Genomic DNA, 20,238 nt, shown 5'->3' on the forward strand with positions numbered 1-20,238 from the left:
AAGAACAATAAATAAATTTATTAACAACATTAAAATAAACTATTTACAATATGATATGACTATCAAAAGAAATAAACCAACAAAGAATCAAAGTTAATGGCCAGTTAACGTAGTTCAACTGTAGATATAAGATGTAGTGGTGAAATGTGTTAACAAAGTTTACATGTCCTTATCGTATTCGGTTAGGTATATACACATGTTTTGCTAGTAAAATCATTCGTTTACAGATTATGCGTCGTAAACTGCGTTCATAGTTACCTACAGTTGATTTCATTACGGACAGTTATATATTCATTGTATTTGAATTTTATATATTTTTAAATAAAGGGCTATGTTATTTACAAATAACCTACATAGACATAAGCATACAGTGATGGACATTTAGATACAAAGAATAGGTATCAACATTATATAAATCACGTGATATCATCATAGACCGATAGTGTTTCGTACCTGATATGGATACCATTTAACTTCACCAGTATAATTAACCACCAATAACAAATTATTTTAATCCGAGACCAGTTAAATTCCGGAAGGAGTTATGAAGAGAAACATCCGGTCGCCAGACATCATTTTGTGGCTATAAATGCAAAGAATGTATAACATTATTATATTTGGTTTGTCAAATTAGTATGGGATACGCAATACTTCATTTAAACAAAAAGGACATAAAATTGAAAACCGTGTGTGTTATAATGTATTATAAAGTAATTATTGTATTTATATTAATAGTTATTGATATATTAAAATACTATACGTTGCCTTTCATCACAGAAAATTGTAAAGGAATAAAATTCATATGCTTTCCCATTATTTTCAATGATAAATAACAACAATTTTGTATGATATAAAAAGTCACTTTAGCCGTTATGTGTCTGTTACGACGGCATAAATCAACAGTCCTCTTTGTATACTTTTAACAGTTTAACATGTTAGCTGAGAAACAATATACAAATGTAAATTGATTCTTTATAAAATATGTATGCTTTTTTTTCGGAATTTACTTTATGATATTTCTCACACTGACCAATACCTCTTAATTTTAGCTTTAGTAGAAGTTAGGCATCATGAACATTTAGATATAAAAAAGTTCACACTTTTGTGACTGGTATATGTATCAACAGTAATTGATATTACGGCTGCATATTTTCTACCAAATATTGGCCTACATTTTGTCGCTCTGCTTTCACATTTCATATATGCACATTAGAACATGATTTGTATGGTTTGTAATGTCCTGTCGTAGTAAGCTTAATTGAAAATGCCACTGTTAATTGGACATACACACTATTGACATTCTGTTGATCGCATACTCAAGCCGCACATGTCCATTATCGGGTTGTAAGGATGCTAAATTGTTGGACCTTATTGAACATACTTACTTACATTTAGCAAATAAAATCGAATGAATAAACTGTTACCAATAAAAGACGATTCAGTCCTCAAAAGTCCTTTGGATTCCATTGGAGAAATTCATCAAACCATGCCATTCCGAGATATCCGCTGATCTTTATGCTTTCTTCTCTTTCATTGAAATCAATAATAGCTTAAAAGGAAACAAGAAAAGATAATTTCTATACCATGCAAAAAATGTTAAGCACCAAGGTTTTCGGTAACCTTTTGATGACATGAAACAAAAAACGATCTCGTGTTCGGAGGCTAAAAGTGTTAAGCAGGATCCCTCACGACGGTTTCAACGCTGTGAAAGCTATGAATGAATCAGTACAGAAATTGCCCATTTACCAAGACAGACACATACTGCATTGTTGACATATCATTACTTTTAAACTTAGTAAACACTTATTATTTTTTTAAATTAAAACAACATTTCTCCGAGGTTAATGTTTATTTACAATTGTACGTTTTGTGATTAATTCTGAGCTTCGTGTTTGGTTTGGAATCTCTTCAACCTGTTTAAACCCAATATGCTTTGCTTTAACCGTTCCAATATATGAGTTGCACCTTTCCCTATAAATCTGACATCCTAGTTAGCAATACCCTATAAGCATAGTTACATGGCGAGGGTGTGTTTTGGGGAGTGGGCTGTTGAATGTCAGGCTACTTGTTTTATTTATCTGAATTTGACAAATAAATTATCCCTGTATTGCGGCGGAAACTTAATATAGGCCCATTTTCCAGTTTCAGAAGGTTTACCAGCATAACATGCGCATATTTAAGCCAGTAAATAACAAGCACACTGAGCAGAAACGTCTAGGTATAAAGTCTCTTAACTTTGCCATTCTTAAGTTATTAACACGTTAAAGCGACTTGTTTAATGGTGTGTTCGCATATGTAAGATGTATTCCAACACAGATTATTATTTAATTCTGAGTTATCAACAATTTTAAGAGAATGTACATTATAAAAAATCATTTAAGCACTATTTTTATAAACATAGTTTCACAAAATTAATAATCAAATCACGAGTATTAAAGTAACTTCACTAAGTTTTGATTTAGCACTTCTCAGTATCAATAGACCAATTGTCTTTAATCTTCCTTGTTAAGAAGAACTCGTAGAGCTCTGAAACAGTGGTTGAAGTGTGAGGTCATGACTTGGTATTAAAAACTTCCTTCTATGTAGAGGGTGAATATTAAATTTTATCCCATTTTCACCGCGACATTGACGGTATAACACGTTGTGGAATATACTTGCTTGTATTCAACACTGTGGAATATACCTGTCGCGTGCACGGACTACTTTTTAAATGACGTCATGCGATATGCGCTAAAATTAGGTCGATATTGTTTGGTTCATTTATCGAATTTTAAGGACACCCATTAGAAGAAAATGTGCATATTTTGCAGAAAAAAATATATATGACACATTCACCAAAAGAAATGTTGAAATAAAATAACAAATTACACGATTTTTGTTTTGTTAATTTTTTTATTTATATTTACTTTACCACTGAATGATTTTTCATAAGAAACAAAGTCGACAAAACTTAAGCTTCAAAATTATACAACCTTCAACATTTAAATCTAGTCATAAGTTATACTTTTTCGCCATCCGTTTAATGAATCAGTTGATTGATGGCGTCATAAAATGACATACTTATTGCGTCATTTTCCCCATTTTTTGACGATTTATTATAAACTCGACTTATTTCACATGTTTTCTACATGTACTGTATGTCGACATATCTGAATTGTCAATTGATCACATTTGACTAATTTCGTGTAATGTGCATTGTTTATAACCAAAGCATATAGATCTACTTTTGACATTTAACTTAAATATTAAGAATGTACAACAAGCCATACACATATCGCACAGTTCATGAATAATCTGCTATGTTTGCTTTCCTATTTAATTCACGTTAGGCATAGAGCTCTGTTAAGTATAAGATGGTAAAAATAGCACCACACTGGAATTGGGAACGTCCCATTTTGTACACGGGTATTTTCTACTCATTTATCTGTTGTGTACTGGAATGTTTTCCATTCTTTGTGTATTTATATATTAAATTATTTTTTCGTACAATAAGGGCATTTACCATAGATAAATAAAACATTGTGCAAGTTTAAACATAATTATGTTTGTATGCAGAAATCTGCAAATGCAACCGAGTTTACCAACGGCTATTATTAGATAAACTGCTCCGGTTCATTTGAACAGCAGTAATGTAGAGTACATGACGTAGCGTGTGACAAAGAAGAAAGTTTATCGCGTTCATAAACTCATTTGAATTTATAAAGTGATAGAATGGCATAAGGGTCTTTATAAAAGTATGCTAAAATAATTATTAAAGACCCTAGATGACAAATCGTCAATTATTGAGTTAAATGGATAATAGATGGATTTTAAAGGATAATTAAAGGTAAGATACTAGTTCTTACGTGTTTTGACTTTTGTTTGTACTTGTGTCGTTCCCTGTTGTCGGGGAAATGATTTTAACATGGGCGCCATTGTACTCCTATAAATATGAGGTCGATTTACATCGACCTAATATCGTTTAACGTTATTTTGCAATAGCATCGTTCCGACATGAATTCATGTCGGAAGCTTTAACGGCATCAAATTCATATAACAGCACAGAATAATCATGCAATAAATTATTAAACATAAAATATAAACATTATTTTACTAATTGCATTAGAAAAATGTTTATACAAACTTACAAGTAATGATAGTCCAGACCTTAAAACACTACCACTGTTCAAATTCCATATTGTTGCCATATAGCACTGTGTAAATTGAAAGTTGCATAATGTTACCTCATTGGTCGGTTATAAATACATTGTTTCTCTATATATAGTATTCGATTTAGACGAAAATAATAATTTACGTGGAATTTCATATTAGTTTTCCATTAAAACTTTGATCTTGCCGTGTGTGTTTATGGACGTTATTAATTATGTTATACTTATTTTTGTATTTCATTAAGAATTAGAACGTGTAGCCCTTTTTGTTAACTGTTTTTAGCAAACCATTCGCGGCTTAATAAGACACGAAAAATAGTTTTAAAAGCGACACTTTCATTTAAAGGTTTAATGTGAACAATATTAAATGAAACCTTTTTTGGTATTAATATATTTTATTGACATGTTAAATTCGATACTTGAAAATGTGTTTAGTCTTTAAAAAGATCTCGCTGATATTGTTAATTTCAATAACTGTTAATATGCTTAATGTTGTATAAGAAATTGAATAGTTTCACTGAGTTGTATTCCCGCCTAAAATACGATATCGTAAAACGCGCAACGGTTAAGAATAAGGTCTGAATAAGTTTAGATATTCAGATCCGAATAGCAGCAGCTGTGCCAGCTGGGAAGCCCCGTTTTGGCTTTAACAACCGCAAGCGAAACAACATACTTTTTTAAGTCTTGCACTAAGACTCCATGATCACAAGTATAGGTCCCTGCTGTGGCGTATGACACCATAGTGTTATTTTGTATTGGTCGGCACAGTATCTGATTATAAAGAGATAATTGGTTTGTGCTGAACACAGGGGCAATAAAACCACAGATCTATCAATAAACAAGATTATTGAGATATCTTTTATTGAACACCGCGATAAAAATGCTCAAACCACGGACTCTAGATTACACGGATAAGAAACATGGCAACATTCTCAGAATCATCACTGCTATATGCGTAATCACCTAACAATTCGTCTAAAAATAATTTATATATTTGAGTTGAAGACGATGTACTGTTGTATAAGTCTGAATAAACTATCTGTCTGCCTGTCTAAATCTAAGCCGTCATCGTCCCAGTGAAAAAAAATCTGATTTTGAATAGTTGGACATGATGCCCTGATGTCAAAATACGAAATGACCCGCGTAACACCGACCGAGATTTTCAAGAATCTTTATTAAATTGATAATTTAAGGTAAATAACATCTCATATAATTATACATAATTCCCTCGTTGATAATTAACAGCAAACGATGAATGTTTTTGACACCCATTTTATTTCAAGTATGCATGCAAAGCCGAATAAAATCGAGAGGGTCCGCTATACACGCTGTTTCATCATAAATTTATCACCCTTTCTGTGTTATAAACAAGAGCTGAAATCGTTAATTTATTAAGATTTATTTATAATAAGCTTTATTGATATGTTTCGTGAACAAAATACCACAATATATTCCATAAAAAATATAATAATCATGGCAAAGGAAATTCAATGGCCGGTTTCTAAACAAAAGCATAATCGCCAAGACCGTAGCATCAGTTCAGTGCGTTAAGAACGCGCGCTACTTTCTTCCGCCTTCATTCCTTAATTACTTTCGTTTTTCAACAATTTTTTTTCTATCGTATACAGAATTCTATTCTCCTAAGCAAGATGTAATTTTTAAAACTGAACTCCAAATATAAACGCTACAAATTGGTATTAAGTACGAACATGTCAACCGTAAATCTAGATTCTAAAAGAGGTAATCGCTCACATTTATGTCTAATTAATGATAATTTTATGCATTAGCAAAGATTTAACGAGAAAAACTGAAGTTTAAGTTGAACTCAATTTGCTATAGGAAAACGACGGTAGCCGTTTAGACGTAAGCGGGGTAGCTTACGTCTAATTGTTTGGACTAGGCGCCATTGATGCATCGGATCACACACGGCATACCCATAACATTAAATAAAAAACACGTTCTGCGCGTCCTTAAATTCGTCGTCCGAAGTCGGAAAACGTATTGCCCTGTATATTTTGTCAAATAAAGTGTCAGTCGCTGCAATGGTCTGTTTACTCGTCAAAATTGTCAAGGTCGTCGATAGCTAAAGAAACTTCAGCGTACAGTTTATTTAGTATTGACAGAGCTGTACAAAGTCGCGCCAGTCAAAAATCATAAAAAGCGACATTTAAAGTTATGGTAGCCAGAACTAGGTCGTCGATGGTGTACATGTATGTTGACATCGACAGCATTTTGTCAGGAGCAATCGCCGCCATATTGGATTTTGATCATTTTCTTTCGAAAATAAAATGAATTATAGTAAAGTAAAATCAATCATCTTTCGCGGTCGTAATGTATTAAAATTCGCATACTGCGTAAAATTGAATGTAGGCATATGATGATATTTTTACTTGTTTTACAGTTTGTGTGTGAAGACTATTTTGCGTACCATAACAAATACATGTATATCACTACGCATGGTTACATTTGTTAGATTTTAAGCGCTTTTATGACTGAATTAAAATTATTGTTAAGGTTATTAGATCTATTTATGTTAAATGTCACGTTGAAAAATCAAATGGGATAAATAGAATACTAGGATTAGCGTTGAATACAGAGAAGTTTATGTTGCTCGGCTCGAACACCGAAAGCGCTCGCCAAGGCTCGCGCTTCCGGCGTTCTAAGCCTCGCAACATAAACTTCTCTGTATTCAACGCTAACCTAGTATTCTCTATATTACCATTTAAAGTGTGATTGTACGATTTTTATATGTGTTGAATTGTTTATATATTGATAAAAATATGTTACAATAACACAAAATAGACAAGACAAATTATGCATTGTCAGCGAATTTAATATAATGCAGCAAAAATAAATTAGCGCCCCAGGCCGATTGTGACGAAGATATTTCGTACATATTTTCCTACAATGATGGAAGCATTCGTCTTTTTATTAGGACCGAAGTGTTCGTGTGTCGTATAAATGGATATCGTTGCAGGAAATTAAAATGGTATGTAAAACTAAATTTAAATTCACATCGTACATGCATGATATACATGCTGGACTGTACAGACATTTTTGATTTCAAAATTAAGTATCTGGCTTATTTCGCATTTTTCGACACACGTTCTTTTTAACTTTTATTTTAATTCATATTGAAATGGAGAAATATGTACAGTAAGATTTTTATAAACTATATATAAATTCATAAATATTTGACCAAATCGTACAATCTCACTTTAAATATGACAATAAACAAATGCAACTGAAAGTTTTTTATAGACAGGGATCGACAATGACTATTCTGAGTAAAATTGTCTTTGTGCAGACATTCTGATTTTGCGAAACGAATAAGTAAACTAAGGGATATTTTTATAATTCACGTATGATTTTGAAGGAGTCCGACGGACTTCCTAGACACAAAAACAAGGAGTCCGAGTCTCATTGGAGGTTAAAGGTGCGGTTTATAGTCTGCTTCGATATGTGCATATTCAGCCGACTTCGACATTAACCTCCCGATCACTGGGATTTAAGTCGTCTGCTTACATTTCCACGGGTCTCGGAGTACCGGACTCACATTAGTGTCGAACACTTCAACTGTTAACTATCTCAGCACGAATTAATCATTTAATAAATGATTCACGGTCATGCGGAAATATATTTTCCTTGTACATTTAAAGGGGCCTTTTAACAGATGTTGGCATGGCTTGAAGTTTGTCTTTAAATGCTTTATATTGATAAATGTATATATTTGATCTAAAAAGCTCCAGTAAAAAAACAAGAACAACATTAATGAAAGAAAAACTAGTAACCCTCAACTGGGCTCGAACCACTGACCCCTGGAGTAAAAGTCTATCGCTTAGACAACTTGGCCATCCGTGCTAATACAATGAGCGAAGTAGTTTATACTTTATGTATGCAATCCTCCTAGTATCCCAAAATATAACGACAAAAGCAGAACTCTCCAAATTCTTCTATCGTTACGCGTTGCAACGCTTTATAATTCCCAGGTTTAAAAATCGTCAAAAGAAGCATATAATGAATATTTTAAAGGATGGTAAATGTTCAGTATTACTGTTTCCTCACAAATATTATAATTATAACGAAAATTTGCGAATCTCAAACATTTTTTTAAAATTTTGTCAATTAACCAAAACGTGAAAAGGCCCCTTTAACAATTCATATAACTACCGCAGTTTACTCTCTTAACAGAGAGTAAAGTTTAAATCAGACATGATATATTAAGTCACACGTGTTTTCACGACAGCCCGAATAGCGTTATTGGAATAGTTTTGCCAACTTTTTTTGGAGGGGGATATCAATTCAACGAATTTGCTTGTTTGTATCGATATGCAATTGCACACATTGTATGCAGTGTATCAGAATAGCATGAAGCCACGTTTCAAATGTTTGTATGACATGTTTAAAAGAAAACATTTAACGCCATTTTAGTTTGACAATGTCATTGCCGAAAGCGATCGTTCAATTAAAGAATTACCATGAAAATGACAAAAATGTTTTCTTACGCAGATTTAATAATTTATTCGTAATGTTATATCATGCATGTACCTTTAATGCAATGTTAAAGCATGTGATATATAAAACTTCCTGATAGCCATGTATAAATTCATTTAAATCTAGTAAGTGTTGTGGCATAGAATGACGCGGTAACTGTGCTTTTGTGAAAAGGCGAATATTGGTATGTAAATATTGATGATTATTGGTACATATATTGATAAATAGGCACTAGAACCTTATCAATGAAAACGTATTTTATACATCGAGTACATAATTCACTTTAGATTGCTGTCTTAAATCTCAACAACTTATTAATGTTTAAGGTACAGATTTTTTCCAGATCAATATGGTATTACACACACCGAAGGTGCTAGTTGGAATACATTTCATACTTCTGGTAAGTCCTTACAAATTGCTGATAAACACATTTTTAGCGTTTAAAATTTAAGTAGGGTCACATTATTCACTTACGAAATATGATATGCCTTGTCAGATGATATCATTGTCACAAGACACACTTAAGAACGATTTTGTCCTCATTAAGGGGTGTTGCGCCATATATCGAGCATTGTAAAACCCTGTCGCCGGTATGAGGATATTATGCGGATATTTTTATGTTTTTTAATTTTTTGTTTTCATGTAAATTCAGGAACTAATTGGTATATGCAGATTTAGTTTGACAGAAAATGATTTCGCATCAAAATATGCTGTATTATGTTTATTTTTACCATTTCCACTGTAATTACGATACCGAAATACAACACAACATAGACAGCGATTGAATGTCGTACTTTAACACTTACACACTGATTATAAAACACTATTTTGGATATGTAGGCATGTCCGGAGTGGTGTTGAAAATCGTTTTGTTAGTTAATTTAAATTCATACAATTGTTAAGTTTTGTAAAAGGTTATTTTACCGTTTACAAATATAATAGTTATTCACAGCGTATTCATTAATTCATTAAATATTGCATTTTATTAGGCAAATGTATGGTATTGTGAAAACACTTGCCTTTGGTTAGTGCCAAATTGTTAATGCTTATTACAAAATAGTGCGCTGACAAATATTTATTACCCTGTTTAAGGTATACGACCATATATTTCTTATCAAATATATATAATCAAAATTGCATCGTAACTTACATTTGTCGGACGATGTTTATTAAGACATGCCGCATGCTCACCAATATGTATACACACTTATGAATACAAATTACTTTTGAAACTCTTGTCCACAGTTATCTCCTGTTTACGCGAGCGTTCATTTTCAAACGTTAAGGGTTGACTGTGAGCCATTATGTCGGAAAATACAACCCTTTACCGGCTATTGTCCTGTATATGGGTCATGCCAGTGGTACTGCCATGAAAAACAGGCAGAGTGTCCAACAAACACCAGATACCATTGTGCTCGAAACTTTAATGACCAGGACAGCTTTGTTGCGGCGTGTGCACAGGAAACATTCTGTCGGGCAGGTAGGGCTTAACAGCACAATAAAGGTATTTATTTCGTTTAAATGAAAATATGTCTTTACTGTTTTTATGGAATTTTATATGACCATTAAATTCAGGTGATTAAGTTGTAAAAAGTAAACATGAGTTTGTTTCAACTATAACTTTTTTGTACCACATGTAATTATTAATGAATTGTTAAGTAGCATGTTTCTAAAAATGAAAGTATCATGACTTCTTATACATGAAAGTTTCATGATAATGTTTACCAAACCTCTGTGGCATGATGCTTGTTAGAGAGAGCTGCAAAAGATATTGGCTTAAAAAGGGACTTGCGCAATGCTTTTAAAGTGTTTAATATTTGTGTCAAAACATGTGGGCGCGAGTTAAAGAACCTTCAGAACAAATATCTATGACTGTTTGTTTAGCCTCAGTCATCAATAACCATTGAAGCCGCCGTGCCATCTTGGAGCTTAGGGTCAGATGTTACCACAGCCGGTCCGAAAGAAACAAGAATCGGAATTCAATCAACTTTACCTCGTGTTTAACCACTAATTTAATGAATCATATTACCGTTCCAAGCCAATTAGTGGCACTGCCATGTCAAATATTTCATTGACTTTCGATCTAAAAAGCTTGCAATGCTTCATGCATACGTCCTATAGCTAAAGCACTAATGACTTCCCCCACATCTTTCTTTAAAATTCCTGTAAATGCATCACGTAAAATAGATGAGCCGCTTATCTTTCAGAAATGTTCTCTGTCTATCAAGAGCAGCAGCTATTTTAAGATGACAATATTCACAGTGCCTCTCGCTGTGTATTGGGAGCATTCGGTAGAGATAGAAAGCTTTATGTTTAGCGTCTGAAAGCTGTAACGAATGCTAATCGCTGGAAGAAGCAATTAAAAGTGACATCGGTACTAATGTTGTCTCTCCTGATAACTTTTCAGCTGCTATTTTCCGGTAATTGCTGGTTCTTCCTTCAGTGCAAGTGCTGTGTCTAAAACACCCATTCTACCTTACCGACCTTCCTCACGTTTAGCAAGTAGCAAAATCGGTCTTCTTCAATCTTTTTGGTTGACATGACGAACAATATCAAACAGATAATTTAGTCTTTTGCTAAATTTCTGCGGATCATACAGACTTGTTGCTGAACTATGATTTATATTTTTCTAGAGTAACTGTCCGTTTTTGCTTGAATTCGGGCCATATCCAATATCAGGAGCAAACCAACCAGAAATTAATCAATACTTTCCTTCAAAATCATGTTTGCATTGCTTTGATACCAGAACACAACTTTCGACACATCGCCAAATTACGGAATTTAAAAAATTTGAAAAGATAAAAAAAAATATTTGTCGCACCAACATACAAAATATAATTTGCCGAACGTTAAACGAACGTCAGTGTCACGAATCTGAACATATTTTTTAATAAAAATGCCCTCAACATTAGCGTTGGGTGAGTTGTTAAGGACAATCCGCAAATAAAACGATGTCACGAGTTTGATCAAAACAAATGAACCAAAAAAGTTATAAAAACAAACCACTAAACCAGAGTACATGGTAATTTACAATCATGCGCCATCATATATGTATTGTGTTGAAAATAAACCTTACTGTAGCATCCTTTCATACGTAGTCACCAAATGTACATATAAAAGTTGTATCTAAAGAAAAAAACAACAGATGGACAACAATTACACATTTTAAATAATGTTTACAACCAAGATGTCTGCTCGTGTAATGGGTGTGTGTTGTTCACATGACACAATAAATAAACTCGTGCATTTTTATAAATATATTCTTTGGACAGACAATTGAATGACGAATGTAAAACGTGTATTTGAACTCCAAGTCGTGTTGATTAAGGTCTAAATATTATATTAGTTGGGTAATATTTTCTTTATATGACACATCATCAAATGATGGCTTGTGGAAAATAAATACCAAAATCAGTTTAACTTAGTCGATGCGTACATCCTATTGTTCAGTTACACAGCTGTTGTTAGATTATTTTTCATTTCCATAAATAGTAAATTGATCTCGAAATCATATCGTCGGCCAGCTGACACTCTTATATCTGGTGTTTTGTTTATTGAATTATCTTCCCGGTTGAATTCATTTGTTTATTGAATGACATTGTATTCACAAGCTTATTCATTAAATGAAGCTAATGGTTAACCGTATATTCATTATTTGCAGAAACTAGTGTTAACATCTACATGTTAAATGAAATACGAGAAAACATGGTTGACAATGCATAAAAACGTGCTTATCGATTTTTCTGAGACTAAAGTTACGTTTGAAACATTTGCACATGTTTGATTGCCTCCCAGGTCATTATCAGTCTTGATGTTTATAAAACAAAATGTCAAACTGATGATAAACGCGCCTTGTCACGTTTTGATAAATTGACAAAATTGAATAAAAGTTGTTTCAGATTAGTTAATTTTCGTTTAAGTTATGATATTTGTGAGGAAACAGTAATACTCAACATTTACCAAGCTCTAAAATAGACATTATATGCATCTTTTGAAGATATAAAAACCTGAAAATTATAAAGCGTTGCAATGCGAAACGATTGAATAATTTGAATAGTTCTGTTGATTGTCGTTATATTTTGTGAAACTACGAGGATTGCTTACATTAAGTATAAAATACTTCCTTCATTGCATGACGACGGATGGTCGAGTGGTTTACGTGGTTTTCTTTTACTCCAGGATTCCAGGGGTCAGTGGTTCGAGCCCTGCTGAGGGTTACTTTTTTATTTTTTTTTATTTGTATTGTTGATTTTTTACTGGAGCTTTTTAGATCCAATGTTTACATTTATCAATATAAAGCATTGAATGAAAAACTTCAAAACATGCCAAAATCTGTGGAAAGGCCCCTTTAAAGGGTTCTTTTCACGTTTTGATAAATTGACAAATCAAAAAAAAATGTTACATATTCGCAAATTTTCGTTAAAGTAATGATGTTTGTGAGGAAACAGTAATACTGAATATTTACCATTCTCTAAAATATCTATTGTATGCACTACAACGAGGATTTCTTATTTAAAGTATATAATACCTAAATTCATTGTATTAGCATGGGTGGCCGAGTGGTCTAAGCGATAGACTTTTACTCCAGGGGTCAGTGGTACGAGCCACGTTGAGGGTTACTTTTTTCTTTCCTTAATTAAATTATTAATGTCTTTTACGGAGCGTTTTAGAGCAAATGTTTACATTTATCAATATAAAGCATTAAAGAACAAACTTCAATACATACCAAAATCTGTGAAAAGGCCCCTTTAAAAGATAAAGCATTATTACTTTATTTAATCCTCAAATATTTAAGTATGTAAAACATATTATATTTTGTACCGACTAAATCAAACAGAGACGACATATATAATACACATTAAAGTAATAAATAAGTATCATACATAAATAGAGTTCATAACATATTTTAAACCTTTATTCATGGACAAACATGACAATGGCATAGGAGCATGACCAATGGTCAGTTAATACAATATTTACAGAAAACCTTTCAACCTTGTTGTTCAATATATGCATTTTGTTGTAAAATTTCAATTTAAGAATAACAGACCCATTATTTGTATGTGATATTGGTAAATTAGTTATTTTTGACAGGGATTGAAAAAGTATATTTCTCTGAGATATGGTCAAAACAATGCAGTGACCATGAATCTTTGTAATAAATTGCAAATCTTACAAATGCGTTCACATTTAGCGGCAACACGCATAACGTTAATATCATTCAAAGTTAACGTTTAAAAGATAAGTATAAAAGGTATACTGATTGAGAAAGGCGCTGCAAGTACTTTGTATTGAATAGTTTTTTCTTATTGCTCTTAGGTAGGGAACCTTGAAACTGGACTGCGGATATGTGTCATACAGGGACCTTACAAAAACCGACCGATATTGTCGATGTGACGCTAGGAACGGGTATGCTACACAATCGGCAGAAATGTGCTTTTATGAAAATAAACACTGCTTCCAGAAGAAATGCCCTGCCGGTGATGAACTTTTAATAGGCAAGTAGAGACTATATGTATATCGAAGCTAAAATAACAAAACGCTTTAATCTAAAACACATAGTTTTCCCGAGTACACGGTACAGGTACATAGTTTATGGAAAAAGAGCATTAATTGGAGATGTATGCACCAGTTTCTCATTCCGAGGTTATTGCTCATATGTATCAATTTCCAACCTGGCATTTGGTTTTGAATTTAGTATCTTGATCATAGCCAAACTGGTTCCAAATTAACTCACTTCATATGTCTTCATGTCAGCTACCAAGTTCCTAAACACAAAAATTCAGTGCTTTTAACTCTATCTAACTAACGTTATTGAGCGGAAATCATTTGTTTTTTTAAGTTATAATGGCATTGACCTTTAACTTACTAACTGCAAATGCGATTCCGTGCTTGGTTAATTTAAAATTGGTCAATTAACATTTATTATAATTGTAAAATGAACAAATCTAGACCCACTGTAAAATCTGCAAAATCGTACATGTCCTTGCATTGTCATGTACTTAATGAAATTAACCATTTTAATGAATCGTGTAAAAGCAAACAATGGGAACAACTGTTTAATCTTCTCCAGAATTTGTGATATGGGAATCAAGAAGTATTGTTTTGTTAAATGTTCCTAAAAAAAAATGTTATATTGTTATGCAAACTATATTGACTATTAAATGTATAAAATTCGCTATAGCATGCATGCATATCATGTAAACTATGTACGGCATGGAGTGGGATGCCCTCGACCAACAAAAACCTATTGACGAGGATAATAAAATGTGTTAATGTTAAAAAGAAATTTGACTGAAAACCACCTGTTTACTGTTCTATTATTTGTGACAGTGGACCTATGACCTAAACCCAACTGGACAAAGATTCAATACAAAGAAAGGCCTTAGGTTAAATTAAAATATGTAACATTTCATTAACATTAATCTATGCAAACTAAAGATATAGACCTGAACGCAACTGCTGGAAACCGTCCGGCCACCCGACATTACCCAATTCAACAAAAACATTGTTTGAATATCACCCAACTCAAAATAAGCATGACCATACAAGAGAGAACAGGGCAGATAAGTGAAAGGTATTAATTCCATGCAACACATACTAAGAGAAATTTAGCAAGCTTATTGTTAGTTAGTTTTTAGTAATTAGTCCAATCACGATTAGTTAAGAATTAAGATTCGTGCCCGAGATATGTCGGCGAGTATATAATTCCATATTTAAATTGCTGATTTTGTTTGTATTTCGCTCTTGTGCTTATTTTCATTGTCATGTTTTCGAGTTAACATATATATTCAAATTATTAACGCCACAGTAATATGTTCTGGTTTCAAATATGTTTTATCACTGGACAAGTTTCGTAAATGTAATTTACGTATTCACCGCAGACTTTTCAAAACAACCGGTTTCACAAATGTACCTCGGCTGCAAACTGCTTCCCGTCGATCGTATGCTCCGATCCCCGGGTGTCGTCTGCTCCCCAGTGCAGGTGGAGCTGTGCCAATCTGAACTGCTGGTTGCCAAGGGGACCACCGTTCAAAACTGGGGTTAGAAGGTAGGAAAATAAGAAACATCAATGAGATAAAAAGCATCAACATGAACATTGATTATATTATATAATGTGTATACACAACATTCGTGCGGTGCATGTGAGAACATGGCTACGCGCTTACATCCGGGCTTGGTGATCTGACACTCTGTGCTGTGTTCGTTGTTCTTCAGCTTGGCCTCGTCTTCCGGTGTGTAGGTGATGCCAAGGAAGGTGAGAGCAGAGTCGTACTTCGTATTTCGCGAAACGATATTTATCGGTCATTGACGGCGGCCCCTCACGGCGATCGGATAATGAATTTGGCAGTTATTTGGTCCTGTGTTGGAAAGTAAATTGGGGCATGAAATATTAACAATGTACGAACTCCACGAAAAGTTGCTGACAGATGAAAAGTAACATTTATTTCTTTAAAGGAAGCAATTTTCGGTTACGGGGTGCTTTATACGAAAATTAAACTATATGCATGTCATATCGACATTGTATATTGTGTACACACATAATGTTGTTGTAGTAGTAGTAGTAGTATTAGTAGTAGTAGTAGTAGTAGTAGTAGAAGTTGTAGTAGTAGTAGTAGTAGTAGTAGTAGTAGTAGTAGTAGTAGTAGTAGAAGTAGTAGTAGTAGTAGTAGTAGTAGTAGTAGTTGTTGTTGTTGTTGTTATTGTAGTAGAAGTAGTAGTAGTAGAAGTAGTAGTAGTAGTAGTAGTAGTAGTAGTAGTAGTAGTAGTAGTAGTAGTAGTAGTAGTAGTAGTAGTAGTAGTAGTAGTAGTAGTATACTTTACATGGTCCAAGTATATGTTGTTTTCAGATTATTCGTGTGCTAAGATTTGCCAAATTGGTTTCGCCAGACTGCAAACCTCCGATGTATGTCGCCCAACAGAGATGTAAGCCATTGTTCTTTAACCTTTTACACTTAAATGCAATTTAATACTCAGAGATCGATGTTATCTAATAACACTAAATATAAACGCAATTTCTTTTATGTATGGATATATACACTCAAAGAAATAACATCTTATTAATTTGAGCATCAATGCACTTAGAGTTTTAACATTTTAAAGCTTATGTATGTTTGTGATGTTTATTAAAGACACATTAAGGCATTTGGTATTTCTAAGCCATATTTTATGCGAGGTCCTATTCACCAATAGCGACATTTAAATTTAAAGTAACGATGATATTATGCAGTTTTTAATTATTCTAATGTATTCATCGTGCGTGCTTGTGAATTTTGTTTTCAGAAACATGTCAATCATCATATCAACTCAGCCTTTGTCGAACGATCATTCATATATGATGACCACTACCATACACGGTGTTACAGGTATTAATTTTACAATTGAAGGCTGACGGCAATAATCAAAATATTATTATAAAGGCACGAGTTTTAATTGTAATTGTATGGCATGTCTTAACTCTCAAATTCATCAATCAATCTGCTATAACAGGTTGATACTTATGAAGGAACAAGTAATGCTACTGATTACACTATGTTAATATTTTATAACTAGCGTTTTGAAACATTATTTCAGCGATGAGTCGACTGAATAAACGAATTGCGTCAGGTTTCAAACATAAATTAAAACATACTGTCGTCAAATTTACTATACACGTTTTGTCTAGATAGTGTGTGCATATGATATAAAGTGCTGACTACACTTTCAGGAAATAAGCCATTTCGGACACCTATTGAAGGGAAATAAACCATCGTTTTAATTGTGGCTTTACTCAGTCTTATACATATTACCGTTCTTGTCATAGCAGTTAAATGTTTTATTCAAGACAGAGGTAAGTAGAATATATGTCTTAGGTTACTTTTTTATATTATGTCGATAAAAGTGTTAAACTCTGATTTTAATGGAATGCCTTCTAGCAGAGAATTGATTATATAATATTGAAACCAAGAATACGTACTTGCATTTACATTTGGGACGATGTTGTGACGGGCGGAAAGAATCGTTAAATATTTGTCCAACTCTTGTTATTGTGTTTTTATTTTGCGTGTTTACTTCAATTATAATTGAAAATGTATAAGCACCTAATTAAAAAAAATACACAATTCATAAATAAAAAGCAGTTGTAGTTATATAGTGTTTTATAGACTTATCTTTAAAATATTTTGTTGTTAATTACAGTGATTCGAGAAGAGATCCCACTCATAGAACGTCCAACAGAAGGTATGTCGCATGCCTTGTTTTTAATACCATTTATGACCAAACGATATGAAGTTTCGTTATTAACAGTTGGTTATATGAACACCATATAATTCCCAAATTAAGAAGAACCGTCTTTCACTTGCAAAGACTACGGCAACATGAAAAAGGCCCATGATTAGCTCTTGGAAATGATTGCTTCGATGCTATCAAAGCAAACTGTACACACATTATAATGTAGAACTGGGGTTTTTTGTAAACTTACGTATTATAAAAAAAATCTTTCAGAAACAAGGGTTTTGGAAGAAACGTCAACACGAAGTATATTAAATGGATTTTGGGATATTTGTTTTTATTATATTTTGAAATCTATTAGAAAAGCATTTAAACATGTAATGTAATCTTTCTTATCAATAGATAATGGCATTATTATTAAATCGATAATTTCATATATCTTAACATCTCGCCAATATTTGTTGAAAAATCACATGTTTGAAACAATATCTTGTATTTAATGTTATTTTTGTGTAATCTTGAATTCATGTGTGTAACTGATTTTCTGGCTATTTCGTTCGTATTTCAAGCTTACTAACAAATGTTCAAAGTAATATTTTGCAAGCATTGAAAATTACATAGATTTTAGATTATAAGAAGATGAATGTTATAAACCGAAACGATAAAAGGTACACAGTACGCACTGGCTAAAAAGTGTTGGTAATTCGATGAGCCGACGACTTCCCCGTGTATTAATGTCTGGCTTGTGAAAACCATAATTATCATTTTATACTTTAATCTCAATCCCAAAGACAAACACGCATCGGAAGCGCTTTGTTTTGAGACAACCCATTTTGAAAATACTGAGACATCGACAACCAGATGTTCGGGGACAGTTGCATTGCAATTTAATGATACAAAAACAGATTCACCTGAACCAAGTATTTCTAAAGCAGATGATCCCACGAACAGACTTGAGCACTACCCAGGGTAGGTACGTTCCGTTATCAACGTACTTTAATGGAAAAAAACACTATTAGTTGCTTATAAATAAATTAATTTATCAAACTATATCCCAAATCAAGTTAAACTTATAAACTTATAAATTGAGGGTGTTAGCAAATGTACATTCATTACAGAACTGTTACATTAACGTTAGATGTGATGTAGGTAACTATTTTGTAAATTGGTTTTAAAATATGCATTCAATTATGAGCTTCGATTATTAACACATGTCCGTTGATTGGGTTTGCTACTAATAGCGTTTCTGCGTTGGTTTCAGTCGGTAATCGATATAATTTACGATTAATAAATATATGTATTTTGACGGAAAACACTCCGTTTGTATGATCAATAGTGCAGATAATACAATTTTCTTCTAAAAAATAATCCAATCATTATGGTCTTTTTGTAAATCTATGCTTTTAACCACTTTTTATTTTTTTATAGTGGATTTAATCAATTGTTATGTCATTGATTAACACAAATTGCGTCATTTTACAGCAGTTTAGTGCTGCATCTAACTGCTTTCGGTTATAATATTAATTAATAAAAAAAAAAACATTATTTACCGATATATTGCATTGTTGTCTTTCAATGTTTGACGACTTACTCAAAGAATGTAAATCATGGGCGTTTCTCTTAAAAAATAGTACTATATAACGTTATTAAACTTTTACAACTTTTTGCACTCCGATTTAAGAATCAATTATCATTTATTTGCTATTTAATATCATGTTCACAGTCATTTTAAATGGCAAAGGTTTAGTCACTTGACATTCTTCTCCAGCAAACGATGCAAACTATCCTTAAGCAAATCAATGAGAAAGGTTTCAAATGGAAAACATGTTTAGAAACTATAAGAAACGATACAGATGTCAGTAAGCTTAGTGGTTTCGAGATGGAACAAAAAGATCCTTATTTCACCGAAGTTCGTACAAGGTGAGATTGGTTAGTTTGTTGTTGTTGTTTTAGTAAACGCACATAAACAATTGCAATAATGCAAAACTGAATATTTGCAGTAATTGATATGTAAAGAACATTTTATTTCAATAATCACATTGTTGTGTTATTTTATCATTGGCAAACTTACTTAAATATAGTGTTTTGTGCGTTTGGTGTACTCTCTCAAAAGTGAAATCGATCGTACGAAAATTTCTCTATCAACTCATCATCAAAGAAAACATTTTTAGTCGAACTTTTGCTCGATTAATATGCACGGAGAGTTACATGAGAAGTGCTTAATAACCACCCCAAAATAACTGTTTGATAAAAATATTGAGCAAGAATGTGTAGCACCTATGAAAAAGGTACACCGGCCCCTCAAAATTGATGACATGCTGTTGTAATTATTACAAAATCGATGTCCCCGGGTACCAGGCATATGAAATACCCTTTAACGACACAG

General features: G+C 32.8%; 2 long non-coding RNA genes across 2 annotated transcripts; both read left to right on the plus strand.

Moving 5' to 3' along the window:
- Positions 1-8,771: 8,771 nt before the first annotated feature.
- LOC127857069 (uncharacterized) lies at positions 8,772-10,118 on the plus strand. The gene is made up of 3 exons (XR_008038308.1): positions 8,772-8,826; positions 8,969-9,042; positions 9,888-10,118. It is a non-coding gene; the product is annotated as an uncharacterized LOC127857069 (long non-coding RNA).
- A 7,602-nt stretch (positions 10,119-17,720) lies between these two features.
- On the plus strand, positions 17,721-19,766 carry LOC127858854 (uncharacterized). Its single transcript, XR_008039131.1, has 3 exons — positions 17,721-17,861; positions 18,644-18,825; positions 19,621-19,766. It is a non-coding gene; the product is annotated as an uncharacterized LOC127858854 (long non-coding RNA).
- The last annotated feature ends 472 nt before the right edge of the window (positions 19,767-20,238 follow it).

Source organism: Dreissena polymorpha, chromosome 14 (genome assembly GCF_020536995.1).
Source record: "Dreissena polymorpha isolate Duluth1 chromosome 14, UMN_Dpol_1.0, whole genome shotgun sequence".
Taxonomy (NCBI): Eukaryota; Metazoa; Mollusca; class Bivalvia; order Myida; family Dreissenidae; genus Dreissena; species Dreissena polymorpha.